We start from the raw sequence: 14427 nt of genomic DNA, 5'->3' as shown, positions 1-14427 counted from the left end.
TTTTTCTCATATGTAGTTTGAAAGTTAGAATGGTAACTGTTGTTATAAGTTAAATAAAAATAAATTCTCTGCGCGAAGATTTTAATTACTCGGGTAACGCCGGGCATTCGTCTATTCTGTTATTTTTTTACATAGTCATAGTCACTACTTAACTTATATGACCCAAGCTTACATTCATCTAGTATATATATATATATATATATATATATATATATATATATATATATATATATATTTATCTGTAAGTGACAAGTGACATTCATCAGGTGACTCGGGTTAATATTTTAACACAAATTACCTGACAACTTACAACACTTACTAGACAAGAGTCTAGCAGCTGTCTATCACAAACTTCTATGTACAATGCATAGAAGAGAGTTGTGGTAAAACAATAGAACAGAACTGAAAAATGAATTTAATATAGGGATGCAGATAAAAACTTCGCATATTCTGAACATCTACTTCATGAATAAACTGAGTAATTACACATGAAGTTGTCAAAGAATGTGTACACATAGCTACATACCTGTTTACAATGAGTGTATATGATGCTACTTTTGAGCTACTTACTGATTTTAAATTATGGATTGTTATTATTATTATGGATTATTATTATTATTATGGATTATTAGCACACAAAAAACTTTCGTAGTGAAAGTCACAATGTTTGAGGAACTTTCTCTGAATATCTCAATTTTGTGACTCAAAAATTCAGTTACTATAAATAACAATAAACCTATACATAATCTCTAGTATTATAATGATTGCAAGTTCAAATAAACTCATATATAAATACATTGAGTCATAGCTCTAGCCTGTAACGACAGGCTTGTTAACCTGCGGGGTAACCAATCTAAACAACTGGTTTTAGTTTCACAATATTGTAAAATAGGTAAACAACACAACCTAGCTGAAATATAGATGAGTGTAAATGTTAAAAGGACTCGTTGCTATGATATTAAAAAAGGAAATGTGATGAGTAGATCTGTGTTGAAATTAACAAACAGTCGGTGTGAGTATCAAAAATGTGAGCTAGGAACTGATGAGATGTGCCATACTTTATGATGAATAGTTTGAAGAGGGAATAGTTTAAAAACAACAAGCATAAACTCACTTTCACAAACACCAGTAACTTGGTTTCGTATGTGTAGCACTTCACAATGGCATGTTCCTTGTTCAGTATTACAAAGATAGGCAGGAGATGTACACGATCCATCACAGTCAGCTATAAAGATATAGGTATATATAGTCATTTACATGATCCATCACAGTCAGTTATATAGATGTAGGTATATATAGTCATTAACATGATATATCACAGTCAGTTATAAAGATGTAGGTATATATAGTCATTTACATGATCCATCACAGTCAGTTATAAAAATGTAGGTATATATAGTCAATTACATGATCCATCACAGTCAGTTATAAAGATGTAGTTATATATAGTCATTTACATGATCCATCACAGTCAGTTATAAAGATGTAGGTATATATAGTCATTTACATGATCCATCACAGTCAGTTATATAGATGTAGGTATATATAGTCATTAACATGATATATCACAGTCAGTTATAAAGATGTAGGTATATATAGTCATTTACATGATCCATCACAGTCAGTTATAAAGATGTAGGTATATATAGTCATTTACATGATCCATCACAGTCAGTTATAAAAATGTAGGTATATATAGTCAATTACATGATCCATCACAGTCAGTTATAAAGATGTAGGTATATATAGTCATTAACATGATATATCACAGTCAGTTATAAAGATGTAGGTATATATAGTCATTTACATGATCCATCACAGTCAGTTATAAAAATGTAGGTATATATAGTCAATTACATGATCCATCACAGTCAGTTATAAAGATGTAGGTATATACAGTCATTTACATGATCCATCACAGTCAGTTATAAAGATGTAGGTATATATAGTCATTTACATGATCCATCACAGTCAGTTATAAAGATGTATGTATATATAGTCATTTACATGATCCATCACAGTCAGTTATAAAGATGAAGGTATATATAGTCATTTACATGATCCATCACAGTCAGTTATAAAGATGTAGGTATATATAGTCATTTATATGATCCATCACAGTCAGTTATAAAGATGTAGGTATATATAGTCATTTACATGATATATCACAGTCAGTTATAAAGATGTAGGTATATATAGTCATTTACATGTTCCATCACAGTCAGTTATAAAGATGTAGGTATATACAGTCATTTATATGATCCATCACAGTCAGTTATAAAGATGTAGGTATATATAGTCATTTACATGATATATCACAGTCAGTTATAAAGATGTAGGTATACATAGTCATTTACATGTTCCATCACAGTCAGTTATAAAGATGTAGGTATATACAGTCATTTATATGATCCATCACAGTCAGTTATAAAGATGTAGGTATATATAGTCATTTACAAGATCCATCACAGTCAGTTATAAAGATGTAGTTATATATAATCATTTACATGTTCCATCACAGTCAGTTATAAAGATGTAGGTATATACAGTCATTTATATGATCCATCACAGTCAGTTATAAAGATGTGTGTATATATAATCATTTACATGATCCATCGCAGTCAGTTATAAAAATGTAGGTATATATAGTCATTTACATGATCCATCACAGTCAGTTATAAAGATGTAGGTATATATAGTGATTCACGTACACTTCCTATGCTAAACTGGAAAGAGTGAGTCAAGCTGGTACCAAGTAGAACGAGTGTTAAGCTTGAGTGGCAGATTCTAAACAGAAGCTAAGGTATACTTTATGAATGTTTATATTTGAACAAATTCTAAACAATTAAAGAGCTTTGAAAAAGCTGCAAAAAGAAGGAAGTACAATGATAAAGCGGGGACGAGTGACCAAGGTGGCAGAAGGAAGAGAACCACAAATAAAAAAGGTACATTAGATTGAAACAACAACCCCTACCATATGGTTAAAAAATGACATGCTGGAGTAGCAATAGTCTAGTCACTTACCTACACATTCTTTATCACTCAGCTTATATCCAGGGAAACATTTACAGGTATTTGTTTCTTTAATACACAAACGATTGTCTTCCTCTCTACACTGTGAGCACTCGACTGCGAAAATGAAAATGACAGAATGTAAGAAGCCACATTATATTTTACTACAGTCATAATCAAATCTACTTACAATAAAACCTCTACTTGAATGTCACCTCTATTTGAGCGCCACTTCTATTTGAAAGTCACTATGGGAGAAGGGTTGACAAATAGAGCGTCACCCTGTAATTCAACACCACCTCCATTTGACCACCGCTTTGAAATTATTTAATCTTTATGAACCAACTAGCTGTACTACCCGGCGTTGCCCGGGTAATATAAGCTAAGTTGCCCGGGTTAAATATATTAAAAGAAAAAATAAAAACAACTATAAAGGTTTTCAAACTCTTTCAAACAACTGTAACTTTCAAACTTCATATCATGAGGAAAAGGTTTTGTGCAGGACAACTAAATTAAAAATAAATAAAACAACTGTAAAGGTTTTCAAACCACTGTAAATTTAAAATTTCATAACTTTCAGCTTTTCCGTTCCAGAATGTTGTTCGAAAACCGAGTTGTTTGAGATCCAAAACAATTTTCCCATTAAAATAAAATTATGTATATTTTAATCCTTTCCAAGGCGAGAAAACAACTTCGGTAAAGTATTTTTTCAACATTTTACTCCATACGCTGTACTGTATACTGCATACTATAAATAGAAACGGGTAAATATAGATCGTGTTTAATTTTAATAAAAGCTTTCATTTATGATGATGGAAAAAGAAAACAAAAGTAAACATTTCATGCGTTTAAAAAAATTAATTAATCTTCATGCTCTTAAAAAATCAAAAATGTTAAAGCTTAAGATACAATACTAAAAATTGTAGAAATTGATAATGAAACAGCAAAAAATGCAACAGATCAGTTACATCAAAAATCGTAGGAAAAAGAAAATATAAACAGCAATGACATGCTTACTTCACCTTTTTAAAGGAGAATCCTCCTCCAAAACAATTTAGGGTAACTCGATTAGAGGGGTTATCTCCCTAGCAAATTTCTTCGATAGAGTAGGCATCGCTCCAGATGGTTCCTCCCATTTTGTAAAGAATTTATCAAGCGTAAAATGCTTCTTTGCTTGTTAACGGATGTTTCCGTGCTGTTTACGGAGTGTTGCTAATTGCATTGCGCATGCTCCGGTTTGGTCGAGAACCGAATTTATGTTCGCGCTCCGAGACGAACAAATCTCAAAATCTTTGGTCGAAAACCTAAGGCTAAAATAATTCACACGCGCATCGTGTATCCGTTATATGGAAACATATCTGATCACTATGGTGTTCTAGCTCAGTGGTAGAGCGTCCGAATAAGAAAATAGTTGATGCGAATTTGTCGTGAGTTCAAAACCATCAGAATGCGGAATTTCAATATCAAGATTTATAGATGGAATGATAGACAGACGACAGACATACTTTGAGAAATATATCTATATATATTTCTCAAAGTCTGTCCGTCGGAAATCCAGCTATAGATCATAAAATCTTGGAATAAATATTTCGTACTAAAGAGGATTCGATCTCAGACCAAGCCGTTCACCAATCTGACGCCTTAACACTAGACTACGGAAGTCTAATTGCTAGCCTGCCAATATAAGTCATTATATCAGAGCAATACCTAACTGCTTTGCGTATAATGCGGGTCATAGCATAACGTCACGATAAGCTGTTCACTCACATTAAACTGACTAATAGCAAAACTCTCACTACTTCTCATTGTTTTTAAGACAAAAAACTTCTCATGATATGTAGTTTGAAAGTTAGAATGGCAAATGTTGTTATATGTTAAATATAAATCAATTTTTTGTCCAAATACTCTTCTATTACACGGGCAACGCCGGGTGGACCAGCTAGTATATAAATAATAGTAAGTGATCCATAGAAAAGTGTCCACAAAATTGTACCAATAATGACATTACATTCGGTTACATTCGTATCATGTTCGTATCGAAGTCCATATACCAACATCAGATTTTTAGTTTTTTCATTAAAATTTTGAAAGCAACACCATAGAAATAATTAATAACTGTAACAGGCTACTGGTACAGTTTAGTTGTTTAACGCGATCTTGATACTTCGACGTATGTGTAAAATGGTTTACATTTACGATGGTATATGAACGACTAGTTTTAGGCCAGTTGTGCCTAGTTCCAATGTGAATGAAAGTTTATTAATGCTTGTGCGAGATGCAACTGGTAAAAGTTTTGCTCTAGGAAAAATAATTGTTTGGATGCTAATATCGACTAGTTCAGCGGTGCAGAAAAAGAGATGAGGTGAGAAGACTTTGTGAAAGGTATCGAACAGCCAGAAAAACAGCAAGCACCAATCAGAACGTAACTGGTCGAGCAAACAATGGAAATATTTGTTTTAAAAATGTTAACTTTTGTTTCTGCACGTATTATAAGTATGGTTCATTTATGTAACTTGTTTTTGAATACATATATTTGCAGCACTTGATAGATTATTATTATAAAGCTTACTAATTTGCAGATTTATAGCATATTATTTAATAGCATCCTTACGATTATCTTAACTTGGCTTACGATGGGTCGATGCTCATAACTCCTCTTCTATTGCATATAAGACGCCAGTGTTGGCTAAAAACTTAAGCCAACATATCAATGAGTGCAATGAACTTTTATGCATCATCGTTAAATATAGTTATAAAATGAAAATATACTTTCAAATTCAGAAGGAAATGAAAAAATTCAAAGCGCCAACAAATAGTAAAGCAAGGCACAGAGCCACAGGCTATAATGTCGTCACAGGTCAATTGTAAGCAACAGATATCAAATGGTAGAGATATTTCTAGGCTTACGAATGCATATTTATTTAGAGATCCTTGACAAGTTAGCAGATTTATTGCATCCAAAGGGTTAATGCCTATCCACCTCAAGAAAAATACAAAATAAAATTGTAAAGATTAAAATTAAGATAAAAATAACTCTATAAAATTATCTTTCATAAAATCTGACAGGCTATTTGAAAAATACAGTGCCAGCCTCTATTTTAACACGACCTCCATTTAACTGCCACTATGGGGGAAGGGTTAAAAAATAGAGTGCCACGGCGTTCAAATAGAGTTTTTATAGTAAACCTAAAATTCCTGACCAAAGTTAACAATGGATGATAATAAACAATGTTAGACTACTATGAAGCTAAAGACAGGTATAAACTGATGAATAATTATGATATATATTTGTAAATCTTTTTATTCTACTTTACCTACGCTGTGTGTCAAAAGGTTTTTATTGCCTCTCTCCGATTACATACCAGGGCTATTCTAGCTATTACTATCAGTTTGTACTACAACATCTGTAGTGTTCATTATATCGCAATAACTGAAAAGCAATCAGCAAAATTGTTGAAAATTTTATTTTTTCAGCTTAAAAACCTACTTGAAATGGCCAGCTATATTTGTAACTGCTTGCGAATTACCAAATAAAATATCTGATCTCAAAAAGTTTGTAATTCCCAAATTTAAGTACGTAACTGAAAACAAGTGATAAACAGAAATTGAAACAGTTCAATGTAAGACATGCTATTTGTTAATATTATCAAACACTTGAAGAAAGTTTTAGACTTGGATCTTATATATTGCCTATAACAAAGACATTCACTTGAGTTTGTTAGCCAGGAAACTTTAAACATTACAATGTGCCTCACTAACCCATGCATTTGTTCTCTTCAGAAACATAGCCTTGCTTGCATTCACACTTTGTACCATCATCATTACAGACTTCAGTCTTCGTATCACAAGTTGAACAAATCTCTGGAAAATAGGACATGATAACAAAAAACTGAGTACATACTACCTTATGTAAAAACACTTAACAGATAACTGCAGTGAGTAATCTCCTAAATGACTTAATATGATAGATTGTCTCTCTACAATATATGGAAAGAATGTGTCGGCAATTAAAAGAAAAAGTACATATTCTCAAAAACAAACTGAAAAGAGTAGCACAAACTTAAACAGGCAGCTCGTAAACTTACTGTACAATACGAACTATTGAAGCAAAATATATAGAAACCATTACATATTCAAAAGTAACTATTCAAATTTCTTACCAATGCATTTATTCGCTACAGGAGCATAGCCTTTCCTGCATTCACATTCTGTACTTCACAACAGACTGCAGTATCTTTTTTACAAGTTGTAGTTGTTGAATATTTTTGAAGTTGAAGTTATGAAAGGATATGATCTAATTTAGGTATGTGAATCCAATGCACATGTAAGACACCCACAAAAATAACCAATTATGGGCCAAGCTGAACTCGTATACAGCACCAAACTTCAAAACAACTGAGAATGGATGACCACAAAATAAGACAAGATGACTCCAAACAATTATCCTATATGGGTGTTCAAACTTAAACTTCCCATAGCCAATGAACTGTCTGACATGTGTGATGGTACAGCGGAGAAGCCGGCAAGCAGTGCCGGTAAAGCAGTGAAGAGGGTACACAGACTGAATGCGATGACAGTACTAAGTAGCATAGTGCTTGCAATAAGTGATGAATACACATTTAATAAATGGGCGTAATACTGCCAAACCTGCTTAAAAGAGACACATCAGCTTATCGTATTTATCTAAAGAAACGGTATATTAGAGCTTTTATGTGAGATGAAGAGTCAATGAAAGCCCATCTGAAGCGCATGAAGAACATTGTTAATTGGATTAATGCAATAATGTAGAAAGCAGTGAAGAGCACTACATGGGAATAATCCTTCACAGTCTACCTGAAATGTCTTCGGCCATCGTAAGAGCTTTGCAAATGCAAAAACCTGAGACACTAACACTAGAGTTTGCCCAGAATTCATTGCTGAGAAGGCTTAGGTAGCACAGTCCTGGGCTTGCCAGGTTTTGTGGTGGCAGACCCCACGATCGTTTGGACACTGACCTATATTCTTAGAGTGAGAGGTCTATACCTGCGACTCCCCTTCTCATATGGCTAAAGAATGCCTGCACCAAGATAAGGGCTTTGGTTACTGTAAGCGCAAATGTGGTCTCAGCCAAGGCTGAGACTATTGCAATGCTCTAGTTGGAGCAGTGACACTCAATATCTAGTCGCTGAGTGTCACAGTGAAGCAGTTGAGGCTGAAGGTGAGAAAAGTGTTTTTTCTGTGGAGAAAAGTGTTTGTCAGTAACAATATCGTGAATAGTTGGCTCATCAACAGTGGATTGTAGAAACATATGACACCCAATGAGTCAGAGTTTACCATATATGCCAATTTCAAAAGCCGAAGAGGGTAGCCATAGACGATGGTAAAATTGTTTATGCAGTAAGAATCGGTAACATTTAACTATCAGTCAAGCTCAATCGACAGGTGCAAAAAAGCTATTTACAATATACTATACGGACCCATTCTGAAACTAAATCCATTCTTAGTAAGATCTGTAGCAAATAGAGATATGCTCATGCAGTTTGGCTATAGTAGATGCTGGATCCGCTTTAAGGCAAACCAGATACACACAATAAAGACTCTTATTGATAAGCTTTTTATACTTATCTAGAGTGGTGCGAGCACCAAGCAAATCGTGTGGCGAGTAACAATGTATAGCACCTGAGACTATGTATGACTAGTGAGCAGTTTTTTTTCAGTGCTGACATGATCCATTTAAGGGTAGGCATATGTTTACTCCATGTAAAAAAGGTAAAATGGACCGAAAGACAAACATAAGTCTTCCAAATGTCATAATTCCAATCCAAAGGTCAGACAGACCATGGCTATCTCCTTACAATCAGTCGTTCCACTGTGATGTGAAAGAGTCAATGCAAAGTACCATTGGTGGCAGTAGATATTTCATATCACCTATTGATTGGTGAATATAGTAGGTTCACTACTATGTATTTTATCAAAAACAAACATGTGTTTCCAGTTTTCCAGGAATATCAAGTGCTAGTTGCGACTTGAACAGACCAAACCATTGATACATTATGAACTGACGATAGTGGCAAATATATTCAAGCAGGTCGAGCAGTATCTATGCTTTAAAAGTATATCAGCATAAACCGAAGGTACGCTGTGCCCTTTCGCAGAATGGTATAAAACTGCGATACAACTATGACCATTTAGCCAGGACTATCAGTCTTTCGAGGCAGAAGCTGTGAGAACGACTATGAATGTATGGAATTACGTTCCTACAACAGCTCATAGGGTACTGACAACTTCGCATCAAACGTGGTATGATCACAAACCGGATATTAACACATCTAACTTGAGAGTATTTGAAGTTTTGTGATGACAAAGCGCAGAGGCAAGGGTCTGCTGCCTAATCGGCCCCAGGACCACCGCTATAGCCGGGCGACAACACAGTGGGAGACTCGGCCATAGGCAAGCCAACTTGACATACCGAGAAAAAAAACGCGACATTTAAGATCGAGGGACAGAACCTAGCAAAAGGGCGTACAGTACATATAAAAGGAGGAAAGAATGCAAGAGAAGGATCGCCGGCATTCTCTTTCATGTTATTATGTCGTATGCGCACACACTGATCACATTTATTCATATATACTCTTGAAATATATTTTATCTTATTGCTTTTCACTCGGTGTCTTTAATCTTGCAGTTTAAGCCAGCAGTTTAGTTTTATGAAAAAACAAATAATAATCATGATAAGATATAGCCTCAAGTCGAAGGCTTATCCAAGTTAATAACAAAGCCGTAGTTTGTAGAGATGCTGTGTTCAATGAAAATGAACTAGGATTAACAAAACCAATGTCAAGTTATGATGAACACATTCCAGTTGAGGTATCTGAAGCTTCAGAGTCTGTGTGTAGGTCAGAGTGCAGCCCAAACCAGTCATAAAGTATAGCATCGATGGTTATGTAAATAATTTTGCATGCCTCGCCAGTGATGTTGCAGAAAGATACTCAATGTCTGGACAAATCGATAGCCCCCATCGATAGCAGTAGCATGACGCCGCAAATGAAGATTACGGATGGATAACAAGCTCTTGTGACTTATGGTTCCCTTATGGTTACTGGTGATTTACCTGATTAGTGACTTATGGTTCCCTTATGGTCACTGGTGATTCACCTAATGGTCAAAAAGCAATCAGAGAAATCTGATAGCAACCGATAGTAAGTTGGCATTAAAAGCCAAAAGTGCACCCAACAGCACTGTTGATAGCTATAAAACGAGGCTTGTAGCTCAAGGTTACACCCAAATGCTAGGTAAAGAGTAAAAAGACGCATACCCCCTCCGCCATTTAGATGAGTTTCTGAGATCGCTGGGTTTTGCACCAATCAGTTGTAGACAGGTGTGTTCATGTACATACTGTGACTGGTTTGAAAACTCTACTCGCCGTGCATATAGAGGATACAGTGATTCTTTCAGACACAATGCAGTCAATGCAAGAGATCAAGGATTTGTTCAGCCCAAAATTTCTGATGAAAGATCTGAATCATCTTCAGCTTTGTCTCAGCATAAATGCCAATTCGGCATCTGTGGGCTAAAAATTCCTCAGAAACACCTTGTAAAACAGATATTTCCCAAGCATGAAATGTTGGACTGCAAAAATAGTGGCTACTCCAATGGCAACACACACCAAACTAGTGAAAGAGTACAGAAGTAAGCCGGTAGATTGCACACTGATCTGTCAATAAAAGGCACACTGTCGTACACCTCAACTGCTATCAGTCTTGATATACCATAACCTGCGAAAGTTCTAACCAAGTTCAATGCCACTCCCTCTGACACTCACCTGACACCTGCTAAGCATGTTCTCGGATACCTTAAATAAACTAATATTAGATTCACATTATGGGAGTCTGATAAATTGCTGGTTAGTTATTGCGATTCCAACAAGCCAGAGAATGACGAGAATGTTTAATCCACTATTGGCAATGTCTCTATGGATAGTAAAGCTCCTATTAGCTGATTAAAAAACAAATGACAATCATGTCCACTCATTCACATAAGTTGGGTATGTCCCACCGAACAACACAGCATGAATAGTGGTATGTCTATACTGGCTGCTTGGTAATGTGACTTGAAACACCACACAACCGATCAAGCTTTAACTTGACACTCAGTCCGCAATTACCATAGGCAACAGCGGCGACGCAAGTAAATAAAACAATTGGATGTGAAATGTTACTGCACACGAAAATAAGTGCAGAATCAGCACATATCCACTGAATGTCCAACAAACAACATATCCCTGATATCTTCACAAAACCACTCCCTTGTAACTGAGAAGATGATAAGCTCTGCAATATGCTAGGGTTTCGGAAGTAGAATGGTTTGGCCTTAGCCAGGATTAGCCTAAAACTTTCCTTGTGTTTTGTATGCTCCTGCACTTTAGAATTTTGTCTTGTTTCTTTTACGCTAATGTAAGCTAAAAAAATACTTTTGCATTTATCTACATGAATTAAAACTCAATTGAAATTACGTAAAAGTGTTGGGACATTGTCATAGTTTTGAAGGGATATGGTTTAGTTTAGAGCTGTGCATCCGATGTACTGAGAAGATAACTAATTTATTTGCATTGAACTGTTTCCACTCATCATTCTCACTTCCTGTGCCATTTTGAAGGAACAAAAGACTCCCACTGGTAAAAAAAAAACAATATAAACCTCTGGAAAACAAGATATAGTAAAAATAGACTGATAACATAGCAATACGTCTCAATATATTAACATTCTAACATAGAGAAAGAATATACAGCCAGCTGAAGCAATGACCAACCTATTCTCAGTAGAAACTGTTATATATGCGTCTATGCACGCTATAGGTTCCAGGGTTAAGAGTGACTCGCTAGAACCTTGACCAAGATTAGGACGTCACATGGCGTAAAAGGGAGATCCCACGATATATATATTGGGACCGCAGACGAGGGCTCTTATTCAAATTTCTTCTTACTGGTAAGTGACCAGTAGGAACATAACAGAAACTTGAGCAAGTATACTACAGAGAGTTGTTAAGATGCCAACATATGTGTACAGTGCAGCTCGCTAAAAGAAGACAAAGATTCTTATATCCTAGATAAGTTGGTTACCTACCGATTTCACAATGCTTCCCAGTCCATCCGGAATCACATTTGCACCCACCAGAACATAGCTGACCATGAGTGCATTGATTGGGATCACTTAAGCATGGAGTCTCTGAAAACATATGTAAACATAGCAAACAGAATGAAACAATTGAAGACCACGATGGAAAAACCAGTGTTGTCACATTTTAGGTTTTTTGGAGTTACTGCTTTGCTACCTACTTGTAGTTTTGGCACTGCAGAATTGCATGATGAGCTAAAAAAATTGGAAAAACCAGTGTTGTCCAATGGAAATCTGTATTTAAATTTTATGCTCAAACGAATAAACAGAAGATGTCCAAGTCGTCATATGGAAAAATCGGCTAAGTCCAACAGTGAACCAATCAAACAGCGTTTCACTCGTTAATGCGGTCTTGCATTGCTTAATTTTGCTTAGCTAGCAGAACATTCATGCGTGCTTGTTCGATAAATTATTATTAATAATGATGGCATCTGGAGATAGATCTGACTATTCAGATTTAACCGAAAAGCTTAGAAAACAAAGTATGGCAGTGCACAAGAAAAGGCTAAAATGCAAAAGGTTTCTAGCCACACAACAGGAGAAAATTGCTTATGCAAAAATGCTTATAAATTGTATGTAGGTAAATTGTAGGTATAAATGCTTTAAAATTGTGTGTGCAGCTGACAGGCACAAATTGTTTACTGATTTTAATCAAAATTGCACTACAAAGTTCAACAAGACACTTATTTATCTTTGCTAATAACTGTGTGTGAAGTGAAGAGAAAAGGCCCAGTTGAAAGTCACATACGTCCCGAAGTAGTGGAGTTAGATTTGTTCTGTGAGGTATGCGCTGGACAGAACAAAAATTACACACTCGTTCACCATTTTCATTGACTTGTGTATGAGAAAATTTTTTTTAATAGAATCGCAATAAGCTATTCAATGCACGGACATTCTTACATAGAATGTCATCGAGACATGAATAGCGTGAATTGCAAGTCAGATGTAAATCTACCGTCTGATTGGGTGAAGTTGTTTCAAAATGCCCTGCAACATCCTAAACCCTTTAATGTAATTTATCTTGACAGCTCAAAGTTCTTCAACTACACAGAATATCTTAAACAGATGTACAAGACAACTTTCCCAATAAAAACTAGGCCTATACGTCAAGTGAAAGTTGCGAATAGGGAAAGGAAGCTCATGATGTTTTATAGAGAATCATAGAATGGCAGCTACATTGAAAGTGCTATTGGAAAACCATCTAAGCTTCCTCGTAGAACTCAGTCAACTTGCATTACCACCAGTCCAATGTCAATCAGCAAAGCAACATACCAAGATTTGCAGGTCCTTAACCAATTTTGCAAATTAGAGAATCAACCATTTTTTGACAATCTTACAACCAGTGGTGTTGTGGCAGCAGATAGTGATGAAATTTAGACATTGTAGAGAAACTTTAAACTGCTATTAATTACTGGTTGTGTTACTGTACTTGTATTTTAGTTAAATATAGTTTAATGTGGAAAAAATATAACTTTTTATTGAGAAAAATCTTTAGTGCATTCATATGGAAAAATAGGTAATGTCCGTTGCCAAAATGCATGTTCATTGTTGGCCACTGAATTACAAAAAACCAATATTCAGAGTTAAAAATGTTATTTTATAAGCACCAAACTATGTATCTGTCAATAAATTTACATATTTTGTCATAAACTGTATTTTCATTGCATGATACAGTGTCAAAACTTAAAAACTAATTTTCTCAAAACTGCAAGTGTGACATCGCTGGTTTTTTCATTGTGGTCTTCATTTGAATTAAAACTCTTATTCTTGTCCTAAACAATTTTGTAACAATAATTTTTCTATTTATATTTAATTTTGAAAAATAGTTTGTCACTTTAGGACTTAGAAATATACAACCAACCAATGATCACCTGTAAATGTATACGCATCGTACAGCAGGGGCAAATAAAACGAAACATACTGAACCATAATTGTACATAGTTTTCACAGCAACATGATAGTGATATTTGACTAAGTTTTGTAATCAACCTGTACAACTGCTTTCCAATAAATACACAGACAAAAAAAGAAAGGCAGATAGAGAGGCAGAAAAAAACCCAATCGATAAAAACGCTTACTAAAACACAGAAACAGGTACACTACTCATAACCACTACACTCTGATCCAGAATCACTATGGCATAAATCTGGCCCATTGTCTTAAGATTCGCCCAGAAGGCGGTTTACAAGCTGACCTGAATATTTGAAAAGTTAAAATAAATGATGAGAATAATCTTCAGGAACAGCATACGATGTAACAGCAG

General features: G+C 35.1%; 1 protein-coding gene across 3 annotated transcripts in view; it reads right to left on the bottom strand.

Annotated features, from left to right (window-relative positions):
• The window catches only part of LOC137393062 (platelet endothelial aggregation receptor 1-like), a 117813-nt gene that overhangs the window by 25886 nt on the left and 77500 nt on the right, over positions 1-14427 (bottom strand). The window lies entirely within an intron of this gene.

Source organism: Watersipora subatra, chromosome 4 (genome assembly GCF_963576615.1).
Source record: "Watersipora subatra chromosome 4, tzWatSuba1.1, whole genome shotgun sequence".
In the NCBI taxonomy this organism is placed as follows: Eukaryota; Metazoa; Bryozoa; class Gymnolaemata; order Cheilostomatida; family Watersiporidae; genus Watersipora; species Watersipora subatra.
Note: the sequence above shows the minus strand (reverse complement) of the source record. Positions and strands in the feature narration are given on the sequence as shown.